The 7,415-nt window shown below is 50.3% G+C and overlaps 1 non-coding gene across 1 annotated transcript; it reads left to right on the top strand.

Moving 5' to 3' along the window:
* The first annotated feature begins 5,008 nt into the window (after window positions 1-5,008).
* LOC141577266 (U6 spliceosomal RNA) lies at window positions 5,009-5,117 on the top strand. The gene has a single exon (XR_012506162.1). It is a non-coding gene; the product is annotated as a U6 spliceosomal RNA (small nuclear RNA).
* Window positions 5,118-7,415: the final 2,298 nt, after the last annotated feature.

Below are 7,415 nucleotides of genomic sequence, written 5' to 3'. Positions count from 1 at the left end.
TCTCCCCCCCCTCTCTCCCCCTCTCTCTCTCCCTCTCTCCCCCCCTCCCTTTCTCTGTCATCTTTTTGGTCTCTTTCCTTAGGATTTGATGACTTGAGACCATCCTTTATCATTCCTTGTAAAGCCGGCTTGATGGTGCTGAAATCTTGTAGCTTTTGTTTATCTGTGAAGCTTTTGATTTCTCCCTCAAATCTGAACGAGAGCCTTGCTGAATAGAGTATTCTTACCTGTCAGTTTTCCCCTTTCATCACTTTAAGTATGTTGTGCCACCCACTTCTGGCCTGTAGAGTTTCTGCTGAAAAATCAGCTGATAACCTTACGGGAGTTCCCTTGTATGTTATTTGTTGCTTTTCTCTCGTTCATTTTAATATTTTCTCCTTATCCTTAATTTTGGTCAATTTGATGACGATGTGCCTCGGTGTGTTCCCGTATGGTACTCTCTGCACTTCCACCTCATTTGGTTATTTAAAGGATCTTCAGTCTGTTCAATTCATAGGAGAGAACTTCCACGTGTATTTCTTCTCAGTTTTATGAAACAAAGAAGGACCCAGGAAACTGGCAAAACATAAATGCTTTTCTATTGGGTTGAGCAAAGACAGGCCCTGGCCGGGGACGGGGGGGGGTGCTGGAGGGTCGGGGGGGCGGTGTAGAGAAGGATATAGATCATTGTTAGAGTGCCTGCTTAGCATGCATGATGCCCTGGGTTCAATCCCCAGAACCACCATTAAAATAAATAAATAACCTAATCAAACCCATCCCCCTCCTCCCCCCCCCCCAAAAAAAAGAAGGAGAAAAGAGTGAGAGACAGAGACAGAGACAGACCATCGGGAAAAGTAGCTGCACTAATACTTCCAAGAAACAGGACAACATAAAGATAATGGAAGAAATGCTGGATAGTGAACAGCCACGGGTGGTTGGCACAGACCCATAGCTTCTGGACTCGCTAAAAAAAAAAAAAAAAAAAAAAAAAAAAGAATATGAGAATCATACGGATCAGGAGATTGGGTCTGAATTTTGTGCCGTTTGACTTGTGCCAGTTACAAAGGTCATGCATAAGGAAGATGACTGGCTACTTTATTGTCTGAAATGAGACACTTGAAAGTGAAAGGAGGTGCTATACAATCGTGCCTGGACTGGGATTTTTCTAAGGGAGCCCAAATCCTTTACAATATATATCATGTTTTCAAAAATGAATATCATTCCTGGACAAGATTTAAGCAATTTTTTTCTGTGTTATCAGTAAACATTTTTAAAAAATCAGTAAGAAAGGAAGAGGGAGAGAGAAAGAGAGAGAACAGGAGTAACTATACGCGCGCGCGCGTGCGTGCATGCATGTGTGTGTGTGTGTGTGTGTGTGTGTGCGCGCGTGTGCGCGCACGTGTGTTGAGGTGGGGGCCTAAAAGAGGGTGAGGATTCTTTTCATCGAGGTCTGTTTGTACAGAATTCTCTCCTTCTCCGCTTTACACTGTGAAGGAAAAGCCCAGCTGGGCTAACAAGCTAAGTCGCAAATCTAAGTGTAACAAGTGTCGGATTACTGATCTGAGTTCTGCTGGGCTAACTCGTAAATCTAAATTAATAAGTGCTGGTTTGCTGATTCCCTGTTCATATTTTGCTAGCCAGCTGGATTTTCAAAGAGACATATCTGGCCTTGAAATGTTGGTTTGCTGCCTCACTGCCTCTACTTTCGTGATAATGATGTTGCTAAAGCTATTGCGTGCCTATTGGCCGAATACCCCAAGCTGGTACTTAACCCTATAAAACCTCACGTGCACGTCTTGGAGGTGCTCAAGGCTTAGGAGCAGAAGCCCCTCTGAGCCCGCCGGCGTAATAAATCTGAGTACTCCAACCCTCCGAGTGGTGCTTGTTTCTTGGCCGGCCTGTCATTTCCATAACAGCACCGTTGACAATAAGAACGTCACTCTCGTTCCGGCATAAAGAAGACATCTGGGGAGGGTGGGGTGGGGGGTGGGGTGTAGATCTATGTTATGTCCTGATTCCAGGAAGGAAAGGGGCAAGGGTCAGCGTGCCCTTCTTTCTGGGGTATCTGTCTGTTCGCTTTTGGTGTTTGGCTGGTTTGGTTATTTCAGCTTTCTGTTTGGTTCCTTTCACAGATCCAGTGGCTCAAAACAGCATTCTGATTTTCTTTTCTCCTGGGGTTTGGTTTTTGATAGGTAGAGGGACAGGGCCCACGCAGGGGTGGGGGTGGGGGGTCACTGTGCCGGAGAAAGGGAGGCGGCTGTGGTGAAATCATCGAGCAGAGGGGATTTCTACGAGAGGGACTCTCCGAAGTGAATGGGTTCCAAGGAGATCAGCAGGGTTTCTGTGTGCTCGTTTGGTTTTGTTCGTGCGTGTGTTTGTTTTTTCTGGACGAGGCCAAAGAACTCTTCAGGTGGAGGTGTGTGTCCAAAGGGTCTGACAGGATGGGAGGATGCGGGGCGAGTCAGTCCATGTGCCCAGAAAGAGAGAGAATCTGTCATAGCTGAGACTCAGGCCTTTTTCAGACCTAGGCCCAGAGAGCAGTTCGGCTCCGAGCATTCACGGAGAAGTTCGCCGCCACCTCAGTCCTGTCCCCCACCCCCGCCCTCCCCCACGCCTCAGCCCCCAGTGAAGGAGGAATCATGAAGTGGCCGCACTTAGGCTAAGCCAATTTTTGGCTTTATGCTTACTGCTTGCTTTTAGAACGATCAGCAAACTCGACTGACCAGACACCGCTCCCAGCTCCAGGCCCACTGTTAAAAACAGCTAAAGTTGTCGATTCTAACTGTTTGATTTGACCTTCCTCTGATCGTTCAACTTGACAATCATGTTTGGCGTCTGAGTCTTTCCCCAGGAAGGGAGTCACGGGAGGATAAGCTCAGGAGAACGACCAGCCCCCTCCCACCCCCCACCCCCCACCCCGAGTTCCTCCGTGGCGCTGGTGCCGCCGGGTGAGTCTGACCAGATAAAGAAGGTCACGGGCTGATGACCTACTAGACCACCAGGAGGTCCCATGTTATCAGACACTCATCCAGATTTAGGAGGAAGTTTCATCAGAGACCCTTGTTGATCATGAGCACCTTTTGTGCTCCCGCCTGTTGTGATTCCCTTTCATGCTCCAACCTGTTCGTCCACAGAAGCATGAAACCCCAACCCCAAGACGGGTTCACAGTTTGGAGGGCACTAGCCTGCTGTGAGTCCCCTTTGCCCAGCAAAGCAATCAAGCTGCCTCTTTTCTTCTAAACTCTAAGACCCTGTCTCTGGGTTATTTGGCTCGTCAGGGACGGGGTGGGGGAGGGCGATCTTTCGGCAACACCCGCGGAAGTTTCCCTGAGTGGCAGGAACCAGCGTGGCCCTCAGGCCTCAGCCCCGCAGGCAGGCAGGCAGGCAGGCAGGCAGGCAGGCAGGCAGGCAGAGTTGGAGCGACCGTTGGTCCCGCCCCCGCCCGCGCTCCACCCCCCCCCCGCCCCCGCCGCTGCTTCCGCCGCCGCCGCCGCCACCGCCGCCGCCGCCGCCTCCCAGGCCTTCTCCACCGATCGGTCCCAAATCGACTGACTGTCTCCTGGAAGCGGGGGCGGGGACGTCAGGAGGATCCATTCGGCAGGGCCTCGTTCAATCGCTTCATTCAAATGCAGAAAGCTCTGTGCTCAGGTCAGAGCCTTTGACTTGGCCTCCGGCTCCTCTCTGTTGAACGGCTTTTGTTCTTTGGTTTCAATTTCCCCACCCTTAGGCCACCCCGTCCCAACTGCACGGAGGGAGGCGGGAGGGAGGGGGAGAATCTCGCCTGGTCTCAGGCCAAAGGAGTCCCCTCCTTTTCCTAATCTGGGTAAACCCCACTACACCGTTTGAGAATCATGGAAGGGCATGGAAGCAGACCTCTGACTTGATAGATTCCTCTGGGATGGGAGACTTTAAAAAAACAAAATTCTTTTTCCCCTGCTTCCAGGGAGGCAGAAAGGAGGGCCAGAGTGTTCCTCTTGCCTCGGGCAGTTCTTTGTTTGTTTCTTTCTTTCTTTTGTTAAATCTTTTTTTTTTTTCCTTTTTTTCTTCCAGTTTTATTGAGACAGAGTTGACATACAGCAGTGTATACTTTGGGGGGGGGGCGGGGAGAGGAATTCGATTTTATGTATTTATTTTTGACCGGAGGTACTGGGGATTAAACCCAGGACCTTGTGCTTGCTTGCTAAGCACACACTCTACCACTGACCTATACCCTCCCCCTTGGCCAGTTGTGAAGTCCCTTTCATTCAGCATAGTCCATCGGGCACATTTTGGGGCAGCCTACTCTGGACCCCAACATTTCCCTATTCTGTAACTTCCCTGGAAGTTTTACACATTAAAAGCTGGGCTGTTGACTGTGCATGTGCGTCCATGCGTGCGTGCGTGCGTGCGTGCGCGTGGTGTGGGGGCAGGAGGGAGGGAATAGTTTCCTAGAGGGCCTGCATTTCATGGACCCAGTTTCTTAGTTCTGAGAACAGGTCTGTTCAAGGAAACAGTTGTAGTATCTCGTCTCAGGAGGCGGTGGTGTCGATGGGCTTCTGAAGCTAGGCCTAGGGAGCAAGCAGTCAGGTATCGCCTAAGAGGCACTTGTGTGGAAAACCAAAGTACAGCAAAAAGGTTAATCATTGGAGCAGATGAGAAACCAGATTCAGGGCCGGGAGTAGGGGGTCAGTCTGGTAGGAGATTTCCACACATCGGGGTCATCGAAACGGCTCGAGCAGTTTGAAATGCCTCTGATGATGTCCTGGGGTGTTCGGCTCAACTCTCTGAGCGGCTCCTCCAAAAACAGGCCCTAGGATGGTTTCCACAGGAGCTGTTGTGGCCATTTCTCTGACGTTTACCTCCCGTTGTCCAGCTTCAGTCTGCAGGGCTTCAGGAGACGGAGCATTTTAGTACTCAATGATGCCAAGACAAAAGGGTGAGAGAAAATGGGAAACGTTCGTGGAGATGGTCCTAGGCAGATAGTGGAGGCAACTAGAAGACCTTCAGTCTCCGGGCCGGCTTTCAGGTTGAGACAAAAACCCTAAGGCAAGCGCTTGCTGCCACAGCACATCGACTAACACGGGAACCATCCAGAGAAGATCAGCACGGCCCCTGAACGTGGACGACACACGCACATACGTGAAGCGTTCCGTAGCTTTAGTGATGTCAGTCACCCAGAGGAAGACAGATATCCTATGCCATCACTTCTAGGTGGGATCTGAAAGTAAGTCAAGACACCCATCCATACATAAATAACTCCATTTTAAAAAGACTCCAAGGAACCTATTTACAAACCAGAAACAGACTGGACTCGCAGACATGGAAAAGAAACCGATGGTTAACACAGGGGACAGGGTAGGGTGGAGGAACGGGGGAGGGCAGAGGGATAAATCAGGAGTTTGGGATTAGCAGATATAAACCACCCTATACAAACTAGGTACACAAGTAGGTCCTACTGTCTAGCACAGGGAACTATGTTCAATAGCTTGTAATAACCTATCCTGAAAAAGTATACGTGTGTGTGTGTGTGTGTGTGTGTGTGTGTGTGTGTGTGTGTGTGTGTGTGTGAATAAGTGAATCACTATGCCGTACGTCATAAATGAACACAACATTGTAAGTCAACTATACTTCCATTGACAGAGAGTTCCTACAATAAACAGGCAGGCAGGCAGGCAGGCAGGCAGGCAGGCAGGCAGGCAGACAGACACAGACACAGACACACAGACACACAGACACACACACACACACACACACACACACACACACACACACACACACACACCCCACAGACACAGGGGAACCCTAAGGAAAACGAGTAGCACTAGTATCTCTTATCCATGCATGTCTATCCCAGTTTAATGGAAACCTAAGTTTTTGCCTCCAAGTCAATGATGCTAATAACTCTGCTGCCAAGAATAGAAAAATCCTCACGGAGGATTTCTGAATCCCAGAAGGGTCAGGGAGGGAGAAAAAGAGAAAGGATTCCATTCTGCTGACAGAGGTATGATAGTTACCATGTGGGTGTCCGCCTCTAAAAGGGAAGGAAGGGGAAAAAACAGAAGTTTATTTTCCCTTGTATCTGAAAAGAAAAAAATTTAAAACTCAATCCTCTTGGAGACAAGAAGTCGTACACACCTCATGTCACTGATTCTCCTCCTCCACCTCCTCCTCCTCCTTCCTCTACTTCTTCTTCTAGTCTATATCTCCCATGGATTCTGACGACCTTGCCTGATGATGGCGGGTGATGGGGGCAGAGATCGATCTTTCTGAGAAGTAAGTTGGCAAGCGCTTTAGTGAAGCCTCGTAGGATTTACCCAGCGAAGCGAGTGCCTTCGTCCCTGGAGGCTGCGGAAAGTATGTCCCCAAGTCACATACGCATGTGTTTGTCTTTTGTTGTCGTTGTTGTTGTTGTTGTTGTTGTTGGTGGTGGTGGTGGTGTGTGTGTGTTTGTTTGTTTGTTTGTTTGTTTGTTTGTTTGTAGCAGTGTCCTGGCCATGCTGATGGCATCAGGCTTGCAGCGGGGGAAGGAAGGCTTCAACCCCTTTGGAAGTCATACCTACCATCCCAAGAACGTCTGGATGACCCCTACTATGTGGCAGTTGAATGGGGGCCAGTTACTGGGGTTCAGCGTGTCCAGAGAGAGGAGGTCTGAGGCCTCTGGGGACAAAAAGTTTGTATGTATGTATGTATGTATGTATGGCCAGTTGACTGTTTTTGCGGTCCTATAGGAATCTTCCTGCCCCTGTCTATTGAACAATGGGAGTCATCTTCCAAGTGCCCTGACACCAGACACCACGGTGGGTGAAGGAATGCGGGTGGGGTGGGGGTGGGTGGGGGAGGTCATCCAGGAAGCTGGGAGAAACCGAGAACGTCCGTGGGTCGGTGGGTCGGCCTGTCGGATGGTCGCCATGCTGGGTTTCCCCTAACCCAGGCCATTTGCCGAATGGACAGAACAGACTGGGGCCACGTGTGCCACCCACCCTCTTTCCGGAGGCTGTGGTCCACTGTGTTTGCATGAAAGTCAGTGAAGGAGGCATCTCCTCGGGACTCGGTTCCGTCCCTTTCACGAGAGCCTCCACTTTGGATGACAGCCAGCCAGCCAGCCAGCCAGCCCTCGATGCCAGGGCAGTAGACGACTGCCAGGAATATCCCATCCTTTCTGGAACCCTGAGTGTACCCACCTGTACAGACACAAGGCTGAAGAATACATGACGTTCCTTCCTAGTTGACAGCACTCCCCATGTCACTGAAACAGTGTCCAGTACGCTGACGTCATCTCCTCCCTCTCCCACACCCCCGCACGCGCACAAACACGCGCGCGCGCACACACACACACACACACACACACACTCTGTCTGTCTGTCTGTCTGTCTGTCTGTCTGTCTGTCTGTCTGTCTTCTAAGGATGGAGAAGAGTTTGCTGAGCTATTTCGGGTGCCCTCTCATCCTAGTTCCTAT

This window comes from Camelus bactrianus, chromosome 3 (genome assembly GCF_048773025.1).
Source record: "Camelus bactrianus isolate YW-2024 breed Bactrian camel chromosome 3, ASM4877302v1, whole genome shotgun sequence".
Lineage (NCBI taxonomy): Eukaryota > Metazoa > Chordata > Mammalia > Artiodactyla > Camelidae > Camelus > Camelus bactrianus.
This window is presented reverse-complemented; position numbering and strand designations above follow the sequence as displayed.